At 45.4% G+C, this 24279-nt stretch overlaps 1 protein-coding gene across 1 annotated transcript in view; it reads right to left on the reverse strand.

Moving 5' to 3' along the window:
• The window catches only part of BMT2 (base methyltransferase of 25S rRNA 2 homolog), a 72034-nt gene that overhangs the window by 39673 nt on the left and 8082 nt on the right, over nucleotides 1-24279 (reverse strand). The gene's annotated exons all lie outside the window — the stretch shown is intronic.

The following is a 24279-nucleotide window of genomic DNA, read 5'->3' on the forward strand; positions in this document are numbered from 1 at the left end:
ATTTAAATCAGCAGCACCTAACGGTTTGCATCCTAGCATACTGGGGGGTTGGCAGATGTGGTGGTAGAAGCTTTAGCTATTATGTTTTGGATCTCAAGGAAGATTGGAGAAAAGAGAAATATTGTCCCATCTTTAAAAAGAAAAAGATGCCACTGACAATAACAGACCAGTTGGAAGACCCTAAAATAGTATCAAACTGCAATTTGCCATCAGAGCTTAAGGTGCAAGGAGACAGCCAACAACGCTTTGAGAAAAACAAATCTGGCCAGACCAATTTCATTTCCTTCTATAAAAGTGACAGATCACGTAGACACAGGAAAAAAGCAATAGAGAATCGACCGATTTCAGTGAGTTTTTGATGCCACACCATGTGCTATTCTCATTGACAAGCTAGCTACTGTAATAGTACATAGTTGGCCCCCAAGGGAGAGCTATCAATGGCTCAGTGTCAAACAGGGAAATGAAGCAAATGGTATCCAACAGGGATTTGTCCTGAGGACAGCCTAGTCAATATCTTTATTAATGACCTAAAAAAAAAGAAACTGAGATTGTGCTCATCAAATTGGCAGATGATGCTAAATAGGGCAGGAGCGCGAACACTATGGAAGACCAGAAGAGAAGTCAAAGTGACCTTGTGAAATTGGAAAATTGGTCCTACAAGCCCAGCATGAAATTCGATTTGAGCCATATGTTCAGTAGTTCAGAGGCCAAAAACAGACATCACAAACAAATGGATGGTGAAAAGTCTGGCTCTACTCTGAGTTCGGCAAAATAGGACCTGGAGGTTATCTTTTAGCAGGCAAAATGAAGCTGAGCACTAGTCAGTAATAGCACAATGTTACAAATGCAAAAAGCAAAAAAGAAGTACGGCTTGCAAAATGGAGAAGGTCTGAAGAAGAGTGACAAAATTTGGGGATGGCCTAGAAAGTAGGTCCAGTGAGGAACACTAAAGGAATCGGAGAAGAGAAGGCTAAGGAGGGCATGTAAATGCTTGCAAGTCAATAAAGGATTTCTGATGGGGACATCACTGACCAGCTGTTCTCCATTTCCATGAGAGTAGAAACAGGAAAAGGGAGGCTTAAAATATAGCAAGAGCAATTTAAATAACAACAACAACAATAATAATCTGTGGCATTTATTAAGGGCAAGGTATAAAGCACTGTATTAAACCCCGGGATACATACAATGCAATCAGATCTGACACAATCCTTTGTCCCACATGGGGTTCACAGTTTGAGAGGGAGGGAAAACTAGATCCTCATTTTCTCTTGGATATGATCCCTTAAGCCCTATTTTCCCTCTCTGTAATTTACCTTAATGTATGTTGTCCCCTGTAGATTGTGAGGTCCTTGTGGGCAGGAATCACATCTACCAACTCTGCTGTATTGTGCTTTCTCAAGTGCTCGGTACAGTGCTCTGCACAAAGTAAGCCCTCAATAAATACCATTTTGTAGGCAGGGAATGTGTCTGTTTATTGTTATATTGTACTCTCCCAACCGCTTAGTACAATGCTTTGCACACGGTAAGCGCTCAATAAATACAACAATGAAGAGAATGATCGATACATATTGAATCCTGTTTACAGAAGGGAAACTGAGGCACAGAGAAGTCAAGTGACTTGCCCAAGGTCAAACGGCAGGCAAGCGGCAAAGTTCAGACTAGAACCCAGGTCCTTCTAATTCCCCGGCCTCGTGCTCTATCTACTAGTCTGTGAGTCCCATAAGGATCAGGGATTGGGTGCAATCTGATTATCTTGTGCCTACCCTAGTGCTTAGTACAAGGCTTGGCACATAGTGCTTAACAAGTAGCATCATGATTATCCTCTGTGCTTTTTTCCTCTAGGCCCCGTTGCTTTTCATTAAAATTAAAAATGTAATGCTTGACCATCAGGATGATAATAATAAGCTGGACTATTCTCCCAAGACAGCTTGTGCTGTCTTCATTTCTGAAAATCTTAAAGGAAAATATTCGCTCTCCACCTGTCCTGGTTGGCTTAGCATTCACTTGTCTGAAGTCCCTTTCAGATCTTGGTAATATTTAGAAGGAAATAAATAAGGGATCAGGCAAACAATATTAACTCAGTTTCGAAAATCAGCTCAAATCCTCCCGAGGATGAGATAACAGAAATCAGCTGGTTGACTTCTGGAACAAAGTTTTTAGCTAACGCAGCTCTGACCCTTTTCTGCACTTATGTTATCCTGAAACTTTGATCACAAACATTCCTTCAGGTTTATGACATAGTAATGTTCAAATATTCAAACCTCTCCTGTAGCAATGCAATTCTACTGCATAGTGTGGTTTGCCATAACACAACTGATCCCAAAGCATTTAGATGACTGGCAATTTCATCTAAAAACCAAGGCAGCCCAGATACTTGGTTTGTGCCAGGATATTTTTTACACTACTGGTCCAATAAGGTAATCAAAAATTAACAGGCATGGCACAGTTTCCATTAATCAAAAATCAACAGGCATGGCACAGTTTCCATTAAGGGAGAGACTGAAAATAGTAATATTCTTCATTCTGAAAGCTGAAGGGCACTCAATTAAGTCTACAAAAATCAATCAGTTGTGTTTATTGTGTGCAGAGCACTGAACTAAACGCTTGGGAGAGGAGGCAGTGAATATCAAATCCTAAACCCTAAACCTAGGAGGAGCCAAGCCATTGAAGCATGAAGTTCACAAGTTCAAGACAGACGAAAGGAAAAAACTGTTCATATCAATAACAAACATGATGGCCCAAAGGCAGTCTCTCACTCCATTGTGGTCAAGACTGTGAATTCCACACTGGCTTCTTTAGCCACACTCACTTCCAACCACCCATAAATGAATTTCACTGTCAGAACACAACCACAAATATATATATATATATATATATATATATATATATGTATATATGTATATGTTGTATATATCTAGATATATTTGTTGTTATACTTTCTGTCTGGGCAACTTTTGAACAACTGAAGGTGCCCGGACAGAAAATATCGAGAAAGGTTTGAGAAAGGTCTTGGGAAACATGTTATTTACCTTTTTATTCTTATTATTAAAAAGACATCTCCAACTAGGAGGTCGGATGGCAAATTGGCAATCATCACATTGTTCTGTCAAGACTCCTTTGATGTCACTGTGAAAGGCAGAATTCTTGACAATCTGGTTCACTGGTCAGATCCGATGTGGTAACATGCATCGCTCAGTGGAAAGAGCACGGGCTTGGGAGTCAGAGGTCATGGGTTCTAATTCTGACTCCACCACTTAGCTGTGTGACTTTAGGCATATCACTTCACTTTTTTGTGCCTCAGTTATCTCATCTGTAAAATGGGGATTAAGACTGGGAGCCCTACATGAGACAACCTTGCCTTGTATCTCCCCCACCACCCCAAGCACTTGGCACATACTAAGCACTTAAATACCATCATTATTATTATTTCTACCAACCCCAAATGAAAACTATTTTAAACTAAAAGACTAACTTGAGTATTTGTATTTGACAGAGAGTCCCCAAGTACAAAAAGCTGACCTCAAAATTCAAAGTTTGACTGTTCACTAAGTCAAGACCAGACCTTGACTTAGGTGAAACACAGAAAATAGATTATAGTGACAATCATTATAGGAGGGATTTCTTCCTTGGCGATTTGGCCTGAGGTAAATATGATGAAAATAGCAGCATATCAAGTACTCCAAACTAAAAATAGTTGCATCTATTTACTCCAGTTCACCATGCATAGCAAGGAGGCAGAAAGTCCAAAGTTACCCCAGTGAATATCTAGTCACTTTTGTTCCACTCTGTCTTGGCTGGAGTCAACCCAACCCCTTTCCCCTGTGTCACACAGTATGGCACTCAAATATTTTTAAAAATTCTGAATGCTTGGATATTAACAGAGGTCAATCAATCAATCGCATTTATTGAGCGCTTACTGTGTGCAGAGCACTGTACTAAGCGCTTGGGAAGTACAAGTTGGCAACATATAGAGACAGTTCCTACCCAACAGTGGGCTCACAGTCTAGAAGGGGGAGACAGAGAACAAAACCAAACATATTAACAAAATAAAATAAATAGAATAGATATGTACAAGTAAAATAAATAGATAAATAGAGTAATAAATATGTACAAACATATATACATATATACAGGTGCTATGGGGAAGGGAAGGAAGGAAGACGGGAGGATGGAGAGGGGGATGAGGGGGAGAGGAAGGAGGGGGCTCAGTCTGGGAAGGCCTCCTGGAGGAGGTGAGCTCTCAGTAGGGCCTTGAAGGGAGGAAGAGAGGTAGCTTGGCGGATGGGCAGAGGGAGGGCATTCCAGGCCCGGGGGATGACGTGGGCCGGGGGTCGACGGCAGGACAGGCGAGAACGAGGGAAGGTGAGGAGATTAGCGGCAGAGGAGCAGAGGGTGCGGGCTGGGCTGGAGAAGGAGAGAAGGGAGGTGAGGTAGGAGGGGGCGAGGGGATGGACAGCCTTGAAGCCCAGGGTGAGGAGTTTCTGCCTGATGCGCAGATTGATTGGTAGCCACTGGAGATTTTTGAGGAGGGGAGTAACATGCCCAGAGCGTTTCTGGACAAAGACAATCCGGGCAGCAGCATGAAGTATGGATTGAAGTGGGGAGAGACACGGGGATGGGAGATCAGAGAGAAGGCTGATGCTGTAGTCCAGACTGGATAGGATGAGAGCTTGAACGAGCAGGGTAGCGGTTTGGATGGAGAGGAAAGGGCGGATCTTGGCAATGTTGCAGAGCTGAGACCGGAAGGTTTTGGTGACGGCTTGGATGTGAGGGGTGAACGAGAGAGCGGAGTCGAGGATGACACCAAGGTTGCGGGCTTGTGAGACGGGAAGGATGGTAGTGCTGTCAACAGTGATGGGAAAGTCAGGGAGAAGGCAGGGTTTGGGAGGGAAGACAAGGAGTTCAGTCTTGGACATGTTGAGTTTTAGGTGGCAGGCAGACATCCAGATGGAGATGTCCTGAAGGCAGGAGGAGATGCGAGCCTGGAGGGAGGGGGAGAGAGCAGGTCCTGATCTGTTACCCTTCCTTGCAATGAATGTGTTTCTTTTCTTTTTAATATAGATGGAACAAAAATAGCTATTTGGTTTTCTTCATTAAAGGGCTTCCAAATCTCCTGCCAACACTTTGTAAACAGCACTTGGGAATAGAAGTTCCAACTCCAGTCCACTAAGTCAAATACTGGCCCCATCATTACTAAAGAAGTTTCTACGAGCTTCAGGGATGGCTCTCCTTTCATGAATCCCTTTCCCACATCCTCCCTCTAGCCTGGAACTCCTCCCCCTCAATATACACCAGACCACCACTCCCTCCACCTCCAAAGCCTTATTGAGGCAACAGCTACTCCAAGAGCTTCCCCAATTAAGTCCTCTTTCCTCAATTCCCTCTCCCTTTTACGTTGTCTATGCTCTTGGATCTTTGGACACTCAGTATTCACCCCTCCCCTGACTCTACAGCACATATCCATAAATTATTTACTTATATTAATACCTGTCTCCCCCTCTATACCACAGGTCTGTTGTGGGCAGGGAACATGTCTACCAACTCTGTAGTACTTTACTCACCTAAGCGTTGAATACAGTACCATTCACTGATCGACGAATCTACTAAACACGGCTCCAACCGGGGGAAAAAAAACAAAAACCAGCTGTCTATTCACAGAATACCAACCAAGGGCTCAAAGGTTGCCCAGCTATGTCCTGGATGCCACCTCTCATGGGCACTGCTGAAGCCTTCCTAAAACACCACAGAAATGGTTTCCTGCTTATTTTTAATGAAATAATCATGTATCTTGGGGAAAAATTTGTCCATTGACTACAACTGAAACAGAAATCACAGGCTAAAATGAGTAAAATACTAAATTCTGGGCTTCTGGGGCACATGAATCAATAGCGGGGTTAGAGATGGAAGGGGAGGGAGCAAACAATGTTAACGAGACTGGAGTGGTGTTCTTGTCAAAAAGAAAGGAAGAAGACATGCCACGAATGCACACAATCAACATGGATATGGAAAAAGAACAATCCTTAGTTGGGAAGGCAGAAAGGCCCAAGCCATGCTACAAAGGATTCGGAAAGCAGGCCGGGAAGACTCGCTACCAAATTAACAGAGAAACCAAAGAGGAAGAAAAACACAAAAATCGAAATCGAGTCCAACGCCCATTGTCTTTCACGGAAACCAAATCGGAGTGGTCAATAAGCATTCTAGCAAAATGATAACAGCTGAAATGAATTATGCTCACAAGGCCAGTAGAAAAACAAGGAAAGATAGGCTGAAAACAGAGGGGACGAAGTCCAACAAAAAACCTCCAAGAACTTTCATTCATTCATTCATTCAATCGTATTTATTGAGTGCTTACTGTGTGCAGAACACTGTACTAAGTGCTTGGGAAGTACAAGATGGCAACATATAGAGACGGTCCCTACCCAACAACGCGCTCACAGTCTAGAAGGAGGAGACAGACAAACTTGAAAGAAAACAGCTACAGAGGCACCCCACGAAAGCATAATGATGGAGAAATGGAGGGATGGCACACCCAAGCAGCCAGGCATCAGGGCAAGAGGGCAAGGCTGTGTTCTGGTGGATCTCAAAGGACAGAAACAAGGGGCATGTTGGCTTCCCAGAGGAAGCTTCTGCTGCTACCGCTGCAGCAGTAAACCACCACTTTGAGGTCCAGGCCTCACTCAGGTCAGGCCTCTTCTACCCACCCAAGGGATCCGGGGAGCAGGGGACGTCCGGGGTGACCAGACAGGGCTCCAGAAGGGACCACCGAAGGGGCCTGGGTGATTCGGCGAGTGCTACCTTCTGGAGAGTGCGGATGAGACGCCTGGTGCCTGGATGAGAGAGTAGCTGATAGCTTCGGATGAGGAAGAGACAGAAAGATCAGAGAGGAAGAGAGGGGAGAGAAGCAGGGAGAGGAAAAGTTTTTCCACCTGTCCTGAACAAGAAAGTCCTGGATTGAGGTAACTCCTTTACTGTGAAACAAAGAGAAAAAAATGCAAACTTGGGTACAGAAGAAACTTTTTCATGTGCAAGGGGACTGCCCCTATTTTGAATACACATTTACAAAGAGCCTTACAATGGATAAACACCACAGTCAGCCAAGACCCTCCAGGGCATAGCAACAGACACTTGGGATGCATTCAAGGGGGAAAAAAAAAATCAATCCTTTGGGCTTCTCGTTCCCCTTCCCTCCCCTCTGCGATCCACCTGTTCTCCCCTGGAAACTAAATCATCCACTATAAGCATAAAATCGTTTTCAGGGTGGCTGCTGCCTGTCTTGCCACCTACTCTGCTCTCTTCCAGTTTCTTTTAAGCCACACTGAGCTGTCGCTGGGACAGTGGAGCAGTGGAGGTCACACGACGACGGGTAGAACTGCCAGCTGGGCTGGGATTTCCTACCTTCCCACCCCTAGTCTCAGCCCAAAAGGTGCTATTTCTCACAGGCTGTAAGACCCCTCTGAAATGTACTAGTACTCTACAGCAACACATTTTCCCTCACACCTGACTCCACCACACTTGGATCGAAGACATCAACATCATTAATGTTTCCCAGTGTGTCGCAGGACCCTGGAGTCCGGCGGGGATAAGCCACGGGCCCAACGTCAAAACGAGTGGACAACCCAGGACTAGAACTTGAGGAGCCCCAGTTTCCAGTCTGTGGTTCAGCCTGCTGAACCGTGTTGCTAAACGGCAGGGATGAGGAGTTGTGATTTACTAAAATGGTGTGACGGGCTGGGCGCAAAGTTATGGGCTCAAAATTCTGAGGTTACATTTTGGAGCCATCAATGCCTAATCTAGTTTTAGTAGATCATAACAGTAACTAAATCAAGGAATCACTGTCACCCTCCCAAATGAAAACCAAGTATGTTGAATGCAACACTTGAGCCTGGCACAAGAATTGATTTCTTTTAGTGTTTGCGATGGGATTTACAGTAAAAGGCCTTTAGAATGTGGGGTCGGTTGCCCAAAAGAGCCGTGGTTTGAAAGGTCTCCGTGGTTGATCAGGAGATGGGAAGAGGGAGCTGCCAGACTAGCTCAGTGACTCCAAACTGCCAGTGCAGCCCGGCACAGACCTTTCCCCGGCCTACCCGAGTTGGCAGAGACTCGCTCCTAACCTCCTTGATCGCTGTGGTGCTACTGATCCCACAGAGGCAGGGGCAGCGGGAGAAATTGTTGGAAGGGGAAGGAAAGAGTCCACCCGGCTAAGCAATGCGAATCTCCAGGGCTGCTTCTTCCACCTCATAAATGGAAATGCGGTCTTCCACGGCTCCCGTTTCTGTAGACCTCATCACTCTTGGTGGAACATGGGCGGGGAAAGAAGAAGGGCAAAAAAGATCAGATTGGCGGCATCCCACAGCCTCTTCCCTCTGAAGGTAGTGAGGGCACAAACCCAGCTCTGCCACTGGTCTGCTGTGTGACTTTCTCTATCATCTCTACGCTGATGACACCCAGATCTACATCTCTGCCCCTGCTCTCTCCCCCTCCCTCCAGGCTCGCATCTCCTCCTGCCTTCAGGACATCTCCATCTGGATGTCCGCCCGCCACCTAAAGCTCAACATGTCGAAGACTGAGCTCCTTGTCTTCCCTCCCAAACCTTGTCCTCTCCCTGACTTTCCCATCTCTGTTGACGGCACTACCATCCTTCCCGTCTCACAAGCCCGCAACCTTGGTGTCATCCTCGACTCCGCTCTCTCATTCACCCCTCACATCCAAGCCGTCACCAAAACCTGCCGGTCTCAGCTCCGCAACACTGCCAAGATCCGCCCTTTCCTCTCCATCCAAACCGCTACCCTGCTAATTCAAGCTCTCATCCTATCCCGTCTGGACTACTGCACTAGCCTTCTCTCTGATCTCCCATCCTCGTGTCTCTCTCCACTTCAATCCATACTTCATGCTGCTGCCCGGATTATCTTTGTCCAGAAACGCTCTGGACATATTACTCCCCTCCTCAAAAACCTCCAATGGCTACCGATCAATCTGCGCATCAAGCAGAAACTCCTCACCCTGGGCTTCAAGGCTCTCCATCACCTCGCCCCCTCCTACCTCACCTCCCTTCTCTCCTTCTACTGCCCAGCCCGCACCCTCCGCTCCTCCACCACTAATCTCCTCACTGTACCTCGCTCTCGCCTGTCCCGCCATCGACCCCCGGCCCACGTCATCCCCCGGGGCCTGGAATGCCCTCCCTCTGCCCATCCGCCAAGCTAGCTCTCTTCCTCCCTTCAAGGCCCTGCTGAGAGCTCACCTCCTCCAGGAGGCCTTCCCAGACTGAGCCCCTTCTTTCCTCTCCCCCTCGTCCCCCTCTCCATCCTCCCGTCTTACCTCCTTCCCTTCCCCACCGCACCTGTATATATGTATATATGGTTGTACATATTTATTACTCTATTTATCTATTTATTTATTTATTTTACTTGTACATTTCTATCCTACTTATTTTATTTTGTTGGTATGTTTGGTTCTGTTCTCTGTCTCCCCCTTTTAGACTGTGAGCCCACTGTTGGGTAGGGACTGTCTCTATGTGATGCCAATTTGTACTTCCCAAGTGCTTAGTACAGTGCTCTGCACATAGTAAGCGCTCAATAAATACGATTGATTGATTGATTGATTGATTGACTTTGGGCAGGTCCCTTCGCTTCTCTGGGCCTCAGTTACCTCAGCTTTAAAATGGGGATTAAGACTGTGAGCCCTACATGGGACAAGGACCTTATTTTCTTCTATCTACCCCAGCTCTTAGTACAGTGCCCGACACATAGTAAGAGCTTAATAGATAGCACAGTTGTTATTATTATCCAAGTTACCATGGCTCTCCTGAAAAAGGCAGCTGCTGGGAGGCCAGAGAGGAGTGGAGAGTGGAGCAGAGGGAGGGAGAGGGCAGAGGAGGCTAGAGGCTTTTGGCCTTCAGTTTATCAGACACCACAGTTAACCAGCAGCGTAACATCTTCGACTGTGTTTCATGACCCATTGCATTTTTTTAATGAACCAGCATTTTGAAGATCTAGAAGCTGTTAGACAACTGTGACAGAAGTCAAGGTGAAGTTTTAGTGTCAGGGGTTATAAATTATTCATTACAAATTATATATTATAAATTATTTATTTACATTAGTGTCTGTCTTCCCTTTTAGACTGTAAACTCATTGTGGACAAAGAACGGTTCTACCAACTCCGTTATATTGTCCTCTCCCAAGCCCTTAGGTACACTGCTCTGCGCACAATAAGTGTTCAATAAATACCACTGATGTTGATGATGACGTGAGGCACCATGACTTTGGGCACTTCTAGGTCACTCAACAGAGCCTAGAACATTACGGCCACTCGATGCTAATAATAATGAAGCTGGATAGCTTTAAGCTGTGGAAGAGGAACTCAGCGCTTCGCTAGAGTCCTTTCTATTCTTCATCTACACTCATTCCCCCAGAGAACTCACTCACTCCCACAGCTTCAACTACAAATCATCAAGAGGATGATTCCCAAATCTAACTCTCCAGGCCTGACCTCTTTCCTTCTCTCTACAGTCTCACATTTCCTCCTACCTTCAGGACATCTATACTTGGATGCCCCACTGACACCTGGAACTCAACGCTGTGTCTAAAACAGAACTGCCCCTTCCCAGTCTCTCCCATCGCAGCAGACAACACTTCTTTCCTCCCTGTCTCACAAGCCCATAATCTGGGATTTATCCTCGACTCATCTCTCTCACTCAATCCACATATTCAATCTGTCATGAAATCTTCTCAGTTCAGCCTTCACAACATTACTAAAATCGGCCCTTTGCTCTCCATCCAAAGGCCACTAGGCTGTCCCAAGGACTTATCACATCCCACCTCGACAACTGCACCGGCCTATTTTCTGACCTCCCTGCCTCCTGTTACTCCCCACTCTAGTCAGTTCTTACTTCACTCTGCTTTTTTCTAAAAAAACTATTTTTTAAACTTTTTTCTAAAAAAGCCATTCAGTCCACATCTCCCCACTCTTCAGGAACCTCCTCCCTCTGGCCTGGCATTCCTTCCCCCTCCAAATATGACAGACCACCACTCTCCCTACCTTCAAAGCCTTATTAAAAATCACATCTCCTCCCAGAGGCCTTCCCAAATAAGCCCTCATTTCCCCTACTCCCTTGTCCTTCTGTAACACCTATGTATTTGCATCTGTACTTTTTAATCACTTGATATTCACTCCACTCTCAGCCCCACAGTACTTACAAAGGTATCCATGATTTATTTTGATGTCTGTCTGTAAGCTCAATGTAGGCAGGGAAGGTGTATTGCATTGTGCTCTGCCAAGTGCTTAGCAGCATGGCTCAGTGAAGAGAGCCCGGGCTTGGGAGTCGGAGGTCATGGGTTCTAATCCCAGCTCTGCAACTTGTCAGCTATGTGACTTTGGGCAAGTCACTTAACTTCTCTGTGCCTCAGTTACCTCATCTGTAAAATGGGGATTAAGACTGTGAGCCTGATCACCTTGAATTCCCCCCCCCCCAGCACTTAGAACGGTGCTTTGCACATAGTAAGCGCTTAACAAATACCGCCATGTATACAGTCATCCGCACACAGTACATGCTCCAAAAATACCACTGATTGAGCTAAATGGGAATAGTTTACATTTGGAGACTCACATCAGGGTTGCAATTTGAATATTACATATTTACATTTCAAAAGGAGTTAAATGGTCTCTGAGTTCAATTTTTATTTTATTTTAAGATCACCCAGGCCAAAATGATCTCTGAAAGGATGTGGGGCAAGTAAGACGCTTTTTGGTATATTAAAAGTTAACAAGAACTGCTGAAAGGGAAGTGGTTTGACTCTGTCGGTATGACAGATTTGCCTTAAGTACTTTGTTGATGTGGGTGTGTTATTTCCTCTTTTTAGAAAGAGTGTTAAAACAAATGGAAAACCTACGTAAGAAGGCAACAGACATTCCACTGTCCCAGAGTACTGACACTAATTTAAAGGGCAGCATTTTCAAAATTCTTCATATTTATCATTCTTTATCGTTAAACTTTACTAATTTCCTGTCTTAAGGACAATCAACTTCCCATAACATGCCAGTGGAGGACATACTGCAGCACTCTAGGAGCACACAAGCAAAGAGATTTTCATATCAGATGATTCAGAACATCTCCCCATCCCAAGAAGGAAAAGAAAGGAAAGAAAAAGAAAAGTGCATGGATGACATGATTTTGCATGGCTTTATATGTATGCAGAGAATAGGAAAAGCTTGAAAAAAGCCATTTGAATTCCCACGGCAGAAAATACTTCATAGCATTCTAGCTCTTGCATATTCTCTCTCTCTCTCTCTCTCTCTGTTGATCCCTACCAAAATTGGATCTGTTTTAAAAGTACAAAAGAGCCATGTAATTAAAAAGGGAACCTCGGAGGAAGGTCCTTCCAGAAAGGGAGCAGTTTCACAGCTGCTATCTTATAACCAATATTACAGAAGTGAATCGAGAAGCCTGCTAAACAGCTGCTAAACAGAGCTGCCAACCTACCCAGAAAGAATTTGGAGGAAGAGGAGCAGTACTGAGGAAGAGACAAGGGAGGGATGAGATGGGAGTTGACGAGGATAGTGAATGACTGGCAGGGTAGGAAGTATAGGGAGAAAACAAGGATATTACCATCATTACCCTCCATCATTACCCTCTGCTCTATTCTAATTTAAAGCAAGTACAAGATGTGCTTCAGTTGTAGGGAAGCTTATTATCAAGTTAAAGAGTTTATACCATCAGAATAATATTCTAATACACATCACATGTATCAGGAGTTCTCTCTCACACACACACACACACACACACAAAGATTTGTATCTGCGGAACTTTTTAATCACATAATCCTACAAGGCAGTTCGGACAATTTAACTGGTGTAAATACTCATAGTTAAGGGAAAAGCTGTCCAAACCACCCGAGTTAAACTGCAACACCTAGGAATCCCACCGAGCTTATTCAATCACAAGGATCCAAGTGATATGTAAACTGATTTACTTGAGGATATTTTGCCTTGTGAACTTGAAATCAGGGGCAGCCCTGTTGCTGACAATTCAGAAATTCAAACTCTGGGGAATGGCTGTCTATCACGTAGACAGAAGGAATTAGTCATTGGGCAACAAGTCACGAGAGAACCGGTCAACGGGTTTCCAGGATAGAGGGTGCTCCCCCAAGGTATGGTTGGGAACAGGCAAATGCTGGGTGGGGATGGGGTGGAAAGGGGAGGCAGGCTACATGGAAGGAAGGGGTGAGAATCCTCTAGGAGGCCTGGTGATTCTCTCAGCAAGTAACTGAAATTTGGGCATTTTCCAGGGTAGGCTGCCACCTTCAAAACTCTCCAACAGAGGCCTAGCTTCTTAACTTTTGGGGAGGAGAGTCCTAGTCTATCAAGAGTTTTGGGCTTTCCCTATGCAGGATTGGGCTCCCCCCGCCACCACCCGGCCCCCTTCCTCCTCTTCCCAAGTCTTCACGCCTCAAATCCCTTTCCCCCTTCCAAAAAATGAAGGCAATTCCTTAGCGGCTGTCTGATGAAGGAACTAGTGCTGAGTTCGGATGAAAGGCTTTTTGATTTTTAAAGAGGGACGATCATCCTCTGATGACACTTTGTGAGTTTACTCCAAAGCCAGAGCAGCTGTGGACCACCTATGGCATGGCTTAGTCAAGACAGAACCCCGCACAGCCTCCAAAGAGCACTGGGTCTGACAAGGGCTAGCACGGGGCGCATCCCACTGTTGGGTAGGGACCGTCTCTATGTGTTGCCAACTCGTACTTCCCAAGCGCTTAGTACAGTGCTTTGCACACAGTAAGCGCTCAATAAATACAACTGATTGATTGATCCCAGCTCTAATCCAGGGTGCGGCTGTGTCCTTGGCCAGGATGGACGCGGCCAAGCGCTGCCCTAAGGGGCCCCACCTGACCAGCCACCAAATGCCGACTGCCCCGGCCACAGACTCCTCTCACAGACACTTCTGTCGAGGCAGAGACGGCCCAAGATGATGGAACAGTAGGAATGTGGCCAAGCCTTGAGCTGGGATGTGTTTTCACAGCACAAACCTCCACCGCTAGATTGTAAACTCCTGGAGGGCAGGGATCGAGTATATTAACTCTACTGAACTCTTCCAAGAGCCTTCTCAGGGTCACACCTGGAGAGTTTCCATCACCCTGCCAGTCTCGACTACAGGAGGGAGAGTCAAACAGAGGCATTCCCATTCCATTCCTAGCTTGGGCAGTGGAAGGCAATCTGCTACAAGTCAAAACTAACCTGTGGGAGAGAGTCGAGGGCAGAAACTCGTTTATTGAGCGGAAGAGAGCAATGGTGAACCACTTCTGTATTTTTACCAAGAAAACTCTCCAGATACACTACCGAACTGATTGCAGATGGAAGTGCTCTGGGAGAGATATGTCCATGGTGTCGCCATGGGTCGGACACGACTCGACAGCATAGGACAACAACTCTCCAAAGCGCTCAGAGTAGTGCTCTGCACGCACTACTGCAGTTTTCAATCAATACTATAGATTGCTGGATTGACTAATGACAGGTTGAAAAGGTGATGTTCATAGCGCTGAGAGAATCTGACCTGCCGAGAAATCCTGTGTTAGAGGTGTGGGATACTAGACTTTTGTCACTAGGCATGGAAAGGGTGAAAGAGGTAAGACTGAGAATGTGCAGACGGGACTTTCTCCCAGGAAACTGTTTTCTTGAATGTGCCCCCTTAAATCCAGCAGTCGGCCCAAGAAGGCGGGAGTCCCTATACTCCCTCCTAACCTTAGTTATGTACAGAGGAAGACAGGTAATAACAACAACAATAATAATGGTATTTGTTAAGCGCTTACTATGTGCCAGGCACTGTACTAAGCACTGGGGTGGATACAAGCAAATTGGGTTGGACACAGGTAGGAGATGGAGATGGGAGAGTGAATGTGTCAGAGGTCCCATGATATGACTAGTGCATCACTCAAAAACTGCTCAGTCCTAATTGCATAGAATAAGCCTCGCTGAGGCTAATTTTCTCCCTAGTAGTTGCCATAAGAGGATTTTTCTTTATTCTGAAAAAAGCCTCTTCGAAAATTTCACATGACCCGTTCTGACGTGGCCATTGTTACAAACACAGTTCCATTTATAAAATGATTACAGGTAGAGGTGACATTACGGGAAAAACTGCTGATGGAATAGGCTATAACAGCTACTCTTAGCTAACATCTAAGAGCTCTGAGGAGATTTCAACAGGGAAAATTCAACCGCTAAAAATATTAAAAATCAATCCATCAATGATATTTATTGAGCACTTACTATGTACAGAGAATGGTAATTAGGGCTCGGGGAGCAGACATTCCCTGCCCACAGTGAGTTTACAGTCTAGAATTCATCAATAAGATAATAATAATAATTGCATTTGTTAAGCGTTCACTATGTGCAAAGCACTGTTCTAAGCGCTGGTGGGGAGATACAAGGTGATCAAGTTGTCCCACGTGGGGCTCACGGTCTTTAATCCCCATTTTACAGATGAGGTAAGTGAGGCTTAGAGAAGTTAAGTAACTTGCCCAAGGTCACACAACAGATATGTGACGGAGCTGGGATTCGAACCCATGACCTCTGACTCCAAAGCCCAGGCTCTTTCCACTGAGCCATGCATACATGTGGGTGACAACTGGCAAGTGACTAAGGAACTATTCGAACTGGTGTGAACAAACAGTGACTATTTTTTATTTGTGTTTCCTCTCTTTTTAGTGTGGCAGATTATTAAACTTCCACCCTTGGAGTGGCTTTTTGCATCTCGCTTAGCCTTTTCCTGGACAATCATTCTCCGCCTCACTTGGTCTGCTGAATTAAGTCATGGCACTCTCCTAGAAGGGAATCCCGTCCGATTTCCTCTACCCGAATGGGTGTGATGGGCTCTACTCTGACAGAGAAGGAACTAGTTTGGAAGCGCTTAGTACTGTGCTCTTCACACAGTAAGCGCTCAATAAATACAACTGAATGAACGAATGAATGAGAAAAAGGAAAGCTTTCAAAGGTAAGCTTATTTAAGGTTTGTCGGGCACGAGTGGATAAGTTAAATCAGTTGCCTTGCTTTTTTCCAGCCTCAGGCCCTCTTGCCCCACATTTCCCAGGGAACCTTGGAAGGAAAAAGTTGGCCCAGAAACCTGTGATTAAAAACAGATGAATGACAGGTTATCCCAATCTTCTACAGGAAATTCAAAAGTCTGTTCTTGGGAAAATGAGCATGAAAATTCTCTTTCTTGTCCATAATGGTTTAAAAACATCTCCAGTCAAGAGGCCTCCTTGTGGGCAGGGATCGTATGCTTTCCCAACCGCTTAAACACCATTGATTGATTGGAGTTTTGGGTTTTTTTGGTTTTGGTTTTTTTTTTTTTTAACCCCCCCAATCTTTCCCCTCCCTCCTCCAGGGATTTTTTTTTTACATGAAAGAAGTGACTTAATTGAAAAATATATTTTTCACCTCATCCCAACCTGTTGTACTGCAAGTTTAGTGGCCTGGGGTGGTGAAAATGGCTGCATTCTCTTTGGAACTCTGTCACTGGGGCAGATCCATCCAGCGGACTCAGTTCTTTGTAGTTGCTTCTGGGCCGGACAGGCTTCCCCGAAGGATTATTTTTCACAGAAGAAGCCCTCAGGGAAGAGGATAGGAATGTGGGGAATCAACAAGGAAGGCTGATGTGCTGCCAAGGTGCAGTTGGTGGATCACAGGTTTGGAAAACAAAAACAAAAAAAAAATAAGCTGGGCACGGCACAAAAGCAAGGGGGAACTTTAGGGCCAGTGCTGGGCTCCTTTCAACATATTTCCCTGAATTCTGGCAAGGGCTACACTAAACTCATGAAGAAGTATCATCAAGTAAAGTGGGTATGATGCAAGCTCTCTTTCAAAGTGTGGGATTACGGGAAAAATCATGCAAAGGCATCTGAAATAACACATGCCTCTACTTCAGCCCCCTGCTCGGTGGTGTAGATATCAGGCTGATCTGATTAAACAATGAAGTCTTTGTTAAGGAGGGCAAAACATGCTGTTTCTTATTATATGCCTGCCCACGGCTCTTGTGACGTGAATAAAAAATCTGGACCCGAGTGGTTGCCTAAAAGGTCTACTCTTGCTTGGAACAGCATACTGGCCTGGGAGTCAGGACCTGGGTTCTAATCCCTGCTCCGCCACCTGTCTGCTGGTGACCTTGGGCAAGATGCTTCACTTCTCTGTGCCTCAGTGACCTCGTCTGTAAAAGGGGGATTGAGACTGGGAGCTCTATGTGGGACAGAGACTCTGTCCAAACTGATTATTCTGTATCTACCCTAGCGCTTACTACAGTGCCTGGCACATAGTAAGCGCTTAATAACACAATTATTATTATTAGATGATCAGAAATCACCTAAACAAAGCCGGCAACACATACACACACACAAATTTTTTAAAAAACTATGCTGTAAAGGCCCTCACAGTCTTTTTCTCAGCTGCTCCTGCAGGCCTTCTTCCTCACTCTCCTAGTGATAAAATGGCAGCTGAGTTCTGACCTGCAATGTGCCAGAACTGTAAATGGAGAAGAACCTGCTCACCAGGCCAATTTGGCCTTCGAGACCCTCCCCTGGGCTCCCAGAGAGATGCTGTGAATGAAGGCCTGGGACCTAGGAAGAGGAAGTCTAGACTATTGACAAAATCCAAGTTCCAACACTTTAGGTAATTAAGAAACAATCTCTTGCTTTCAATCTCTAACGACTGCCAGAAGTCGTGGGTGGTCAGAAACGGATCAGGTCACTTCCCAACTTCACAAATCCCACCCGGCAGGATCACCCTCAACTGCGAACCCTAATTAGAAACAAGAGGTGTTCCCATGATTAACATCCAGGTTTTAACACGTGAGCAGTGAGCGTGTGTCAACACGCCTTTTCAAGATGATCGCACATGTGCTGATAGCAACCCCCCGTAAACTAAGTAGATACCTATTCCTACTCATCAAGAAGGTCAGGAATTGAAATGCTACATTACCCCATGTAATCACCTCATCTTACTAGGAAGGTGAGGAAAAGCCTATCTCACTAGGAGGGTATGGATAAGTCATCAACACCCACTAAACCTAAGGAAAGTCCATCCATTTCTTTCAACATCTCTCTAAACAATGTAAAAATCTAAAACAAATGCCATTATGTAAGTGCATTCTCTGAAGATCAAGAATGATGCAACAGTTGCTATGGTAACTGCTCCTTTTTATTGACTAAGATGTGGGCTGAAGAAAAAGAATCCTCTAAAAAAACAACTTTCAACATCTTAACTCCACCATCAGCATAGTCCCTTTTCCCGGTGCTACCTACTAAATCCTCAAACAGCAGTTACCTTTGGAGGTGCCTCACCAGGCCCTGTTCTCATTAAGCTGGTTTTGGCTTCTGGAACGAAACTAGTTTCTAACGATTACGTTCAAAAACAAAGTTTGGAGAAGTGGGACGGCTCAATCACAAACTCGCAAACACGAAACCACACAAACGTCAAAGCTTCGCAACTTTAGGAGAGGAGTAAAGCGTTAGAATGGGCTTTTCTTCTCCATCCACACTGCTCCCCTGCAGCTGTAGAAGCAATTATATCCCACCTTGACTACTGCATCGGCCTCCTTGCTGACCTCCCCGCTTCCTGATCCTCCCCCACTCTAAGTCTTTACCCAACTCAGTTACCCCGTTTGTTAAAAAAAATAAAAAAAAATTCAGTCCTCACCCCACCACTCCTCAAGAACGGCCAGAGGCTACCCATCCACCTCCGCATCAGGCTGAAACTCCTTACCATCGGCTCTAAACCAGTCGATCATCTTGCCCCTCTTATCTTACCTTGCTGATTTCCCACTATAACCCAGTCCGCACACTTACTGTGCCTCGATCTCGTCTCTCTCCAACTCCTAGTCCACACCCTCCCTTCCCCTTCATATAAGACAGACCACCCCTCTCCCCACTTTCAAAGCCTTATTAAAATCGCATCCCCTCTGAGAGGCCTTCCCTCATCCCTTATGCAGCTGAATCTGTACCCTTTCAGCCCTTGATACTCACTCCACCCTTAGCCCCACAGCACTTACATACACATCCAGAACGTATTTATTTCTATCAAAGTCCGCCACCTGCTCCAGACTGTAAATTCTTCATGATCAGGGAACATGTCTACCAACGATTTTGTACTGTACTCTCCCAAGCACTTAGTATAGTGCTAATAATCTAAAATTATTATTTTAGATTTCTATGAGTGGAAAAAAATACAGTGCTTTGTGTTTAGTTTAAAACTTAAAAAGTGACTTTTTAGAAACCTGAACTGCTCACTTAAGTGTCGGTAGCAAAAATGTGATATGAAGCACAGTGTTAAAAAAAAAAAATGAAGGCCTGAATTTTCTAATTTTTTTAAAAAAGTAAGCTCCTTGAGGGCAGGGAACATGCCACTTCATTAGTCTAAACTTCTCAAATGCCTAGTACAGTGCACCACACCAAGTGCTTGCTCTAGAGAAGTAGCGTGGCTTAGAGAAAGAGCACAGCCTTGGAAGTTGGAGGACGTGGGTTCTAATCCCAGCTCCGCCACTTGTCTGCTGTGTGATCCTGGGCAAGCCGCTTAACTTCTCTGTGCCTCAATTACCTCATCTGTAAAATGGGGATTAAGACTGTGAGCCCCACATGAGACAACCTGATGACCTTGTATCTGCCCCAGTGCTTAGAACAGTGCTTGGCACATAGTAAGCGCTTAACAAATACCATCATCATCAATAAACATCACTGCTTATTGCTAGAAAGAAATCGCAAATTTTGCCACGTTCTTCCTCTGTATGCTTAAATTTTCCCCACCATCCTAAAATCTCAATCCATAAAATACTTACAGAAACATAGCAAAAGTAAGCAAAAATTCTGAGAAGTGAGCCCTGACTTTGGGGCCTCCAAAGTCAAGTGATCACAATTAAGTGTCTATCTTATCACTTGAGGGCCATGAGAATTGAGGGTTTCTTCATGAGTATTCATACCTAATAGCATTTTTTTTTAAGTCAGTAAGATTAAAAGACTCACTAATCGAGAAGCAGCATGACCTAGTGGTAAAAGCACGGGTTTGGGGGCCAGAGGTCGTGGGTTCTAATTCCGGTACCGTCACTTGTCTGCTGTGTGACCCCGGGCAAATCGCTTCACTTCTCTGTGCCTCCGTTACCTCAACTGTAAAATGGGGGTTGAGACTGTGAGCCCCATGAGGGACAACCTGATTACTTTGTGTCTGCCCCAGCGCTTAGATGAGTGCTCGTCTCGTCACACAATATAAGCGCTTAACAAACGCTATAATTATTAAAAGAACGATTTCATGTTGTGTGACCCTGAGATTCTCAAAATGAGAGGGCTTACTTGTTTATCTCATTTTTGACCTCTTTCTAGAGAATAAGCAGAGTGAATGCAATCCTGAGAGTGTCAACTGAACAGACCAGCGCATGAGTGGCTTCATTTTAAAAAAACCAAAAAAAAAACCCACACGGGAGTTGAATGGAACAGCTCGGAACCACGACCAGATCAAAAATACGATGGTTCGAGATACCAGATGGGGAGAGAACATCTCAAAAGGTCTTCAAGTGTCAATCCAAGGTATCGGGATTACAGATCAAAACACCTCCTACACTATATGAGGACTCGTCTCGGTTTGGCATTTAACCTTTCAAGAGTTCCCCGGGGATCGGTTCCTGTTTACATTAAGACCTACCTCCCCCTCTAGTCTGTAAGCCCACTGTGGGCAGGGCCTCCGTCTACCGATTCTTGTTGTCCTGTACACTCTCAGGCGCTTAGTACAGAGCTCTGCACGCAGTAAGCACTCAATAAACATCACGTTTTGACTGATTCGTACCAGGGGCACGGGGGAGGTGGGCAGGGACCCACTTTAGGGGAGGGGAGAAAAGCCCTGTTAATCCTTACGGCATCTATTAAGCGCTCAATATACTAATAATAATAACGATGGCATTTATTAAGTGCTTACTATGTGCAAAGCACTGTTCTAAGCGCTGGGGAGGTTACGAGGTGATCAGTTTGTCCCATGTGGGGCTCACACTCTTAATCCCCATTTTCCAGATGAGGTCACTGAGGCCCAGAGAAGTGAAGTGACAATATGTGTCAGGGATCGGTTCCTGTTTATATTAAGACCTACCACCCCCTCTAGTCTGTAAGCTCACTGTGGGCAGGGCCACCGTCTACCGATTCTTGTTGTCCTGTACACTCTCAGGCGCTTAGTACAGTGCTCTGCACAAAGTAAGCGCTCAATAAATATCACGCTTTGATTCGCACCAGGGGCACGGGGGAGGTGGGCAGGGATCCACTTTAGGGGAGGGGAGAAAAGTCCTGTTCATCCTTACGGCATCTGTGAAGCGCTCAATATGTGTCAGGCACCGTTCCGGCGCTTAGAACAGCGCTTTGGACATAGTAAGCGCTTAGCAAATACCATCATCGTTATTATTATTATTCCGAGCGCTGAGCACGTTAATCGATCGTCCCTCTGGGACGATCACCCACCTCCGATGACCCCATCACAGGGCCCGGGCTGGGGAGTCGGAGGTCATGGGTTCTAATCCCGGCTCCGCCCCTCCGTCCCTTCACTCCTTGGGCCTCGGTGAACTCATCTGGAAAAGGGGGATGAAGCCAGGGGGCCCCGTGGTGGGACAACCTGATCAATCAATTAGAGAAGCAGCGTGGCTCAGTGGAAAGAGCACGGGCTTCGGAGTCAATCAATCAATCAATCGTATTTATTGAGCGCTTACTGTGTGCAGAGCACTGTACTAGGCGCTAAGTTGGCAACATATAGAGACAGTCAATCAATCAATCAACCGTATTTATTGAGCGCATACTGTGTGCAGAGCACTGTACTAAGCGCTTGGGAAGTGCAAGTTGGCAACACATAGAGACAGTCCCTACCCAACAGTGGGCTCACAGTCAGAGGTCATGGGTTCGAATCCCAGCTCCGCCACATGCCTGCTGTGTGATCCTGGGCAAGTCACTTAACTTCTCGGAGCCTCATTTGTAAAATGGGGATGAAGACTGTGAGCCCCACCTGATCACCTTGTTTCCCCCCCAGCGCTTTGCACATAGTAAGCGCTTAACAAATGCTATTATTATTAATCAATCCATCGTGTTTATTGAGCGCTTGCTTGCTGCGTGCAGAACACCGTACGAAGCGCTTGGGAAGTCCAAGTTGGCAACACACAGAGACCCAACAGTGGGCTGACAGTCTAGAAGAGCGCTCACTAAATACGACTGATTGATTGATTAATTGATTAATCAATCAATCGTATTTATTGAGCGCTCGCTTGCTGCGTGCAGAGCACCGTACGAAGCGCTTGGGAAGTCCAAGCTGGCAACACATAGAGACCCAACAGTGGGCTGACAGTCTAGAAGATGCCTCGTGGCCCACCCGGCGCTCAGAGCGGTGTTTGGCGCAGAGTGAGCGCTCACCAAGCACCATCGCCGGGATTGTTGGGAAGCGGCGGGCCGTACCTTTGTAATCAATCAATCAATCGTATTTATTGAGCGCTTGCTGTGCGCAGAGCACTGTACTAAGCGCTTGGGAAGTCCAAGATGGCAACATATAGAGACGGTCCCTACCCAACAGTGGGCTCACAGTCTAAAAGGGGGAGACGGAGAACAAAACCAAACATACTCCCCGAAGGGATGAGATGCCGCCAGCTCCACCGGGCCTTGGCCTTTCTGAGGCGGGAGCCCCCCAATTCGGCCCACTGTTGGGGGGCGGCTCCAGGCTGGCTCTTCCCAGGCGGCGGCCAGAGCGGGAGGGGGAAGAAAGGAGAGGCCCGGATGGCGGCTCCCATCAATCAATCAATCAATCAATCAATCGTATTGATTGAGCGCTTACTGTGTGCAGAGCCCTTGGGAAGTCCAAGTTGGCAACAGAGAGACGGTCCCTACCCAACAGAGGGCTCCCAGTCTAAAAGGGGGAGACGGAGCACAAAACCAAACGTGCTAACAAAATAAAATAAATAGAATAGATAGGTACAAGTAAAATAAATAAATAGAGTAATAAATATGTACAAACATATTAAGAACTCATTTTGGCATCTCATTGTTCACGCCCTTTCCACCATTCGTACAGATCTATTACTCTGTTTATTTTACTTGTGCATAACAAAATAAAATAAATAGAATGGATAGGTATGGACAAACGTATTGAGAACTAATGTTGGCATCTCATTGTTCACGCCCTTTCCACCATCTGTTTATTTTACTTGTACATAACAAAATAAAATCAATAGAATAGATAGGTACGAGTAAAATAGAGTAATAAATATGGACAAACGTATTGAGAACTAATATTGGCATCTCATTGTTCACGCCCTTTCCACCATCTGTACAGATTTATTACTCTGTTACTTGTACATAACCAAATAAAATCAATAGAATAGAGAGGTACAAGTAAAATAAACAGAGTAATAAATATGCACAAACGTATTGAGAACTAATGTTGGCATCTCATTGTTCACACCCTTTCCACCATTCGTACCGATTTATTATTCTGTTTCTTTTACTTGTACATAAAATAAAATCAATAGAATGGATAGGTACGAGTAAAAGAAACAGAGTAATAAATCTGGACAAACATCCAGACAGGTGCTGTGGGGAAGGGAAGGAGGTAAGATGGGGGGGGAGAGGAATCAATCAATCAATAGTATTTATTGAGCGCTTACTATGTGCAGAGCACTGTACTAAGCGCTTGGGAAGTACAAATTGGCAACATACAGAGAGAGTCCCTGCCCAACAGTGGGCTCCCAGTCTAAAAGGGGGAGGCAGAGAACAAAACCAAACATACTAACAAAATGAAATAAATAGAATAGATATGTACAAGTAAAATAGAGTAATAAATATGTACAAACATATGTACATATATACAGGTGCTGTGGGGAGGGGAAGGAGGTAAGATGGGGGGATGGAGAGGGGGACGAGGGGGAGAGGAAGGAAGGGAATCAATCAATCAATCGTATTTACTGAGCGCTTACTATGTGCAGAGCACTGGACTAAGCGCTTGGGAAGTACAAATTGGCAACATCTAGAGACAGTCCCTACCCAACAGTGGGCTCCCAGTCTAAAAGGGGGAGGCAGAGAACAAAACCAAACATACTAACAAAATAAAATAAATAGAATAGATATGTACAAGTAAAATAAATGGAGTAATAAATCTGTACAAACATCTATACAGGTGCTGTGGGGAGGGGAGGGAGGTAAGATGGGGGGGATGGAGAGGGGAACGAGGGGGAGAGGAAGGAAGGGGCTCAATCAATCAATCAATCAATCGTATTTATTGAGCGCTTACTATGT

Source organism: Tachyglossus aculeatus, chromosome 10 (genome assembly GCF_015852505.1).
Source record: "Tachyglossus aculeatus isolate mTacAcu1 chromosome 10, mTacAcu1.pri, whole genome shotgun sequence".
Taxonomy (NCBI): Eukaryota; Metazoa; Chordata; class Mammalia; order Monotremata; family Tachyglossidae; genus Tachyglossus; species Tachyglossus aculeatus.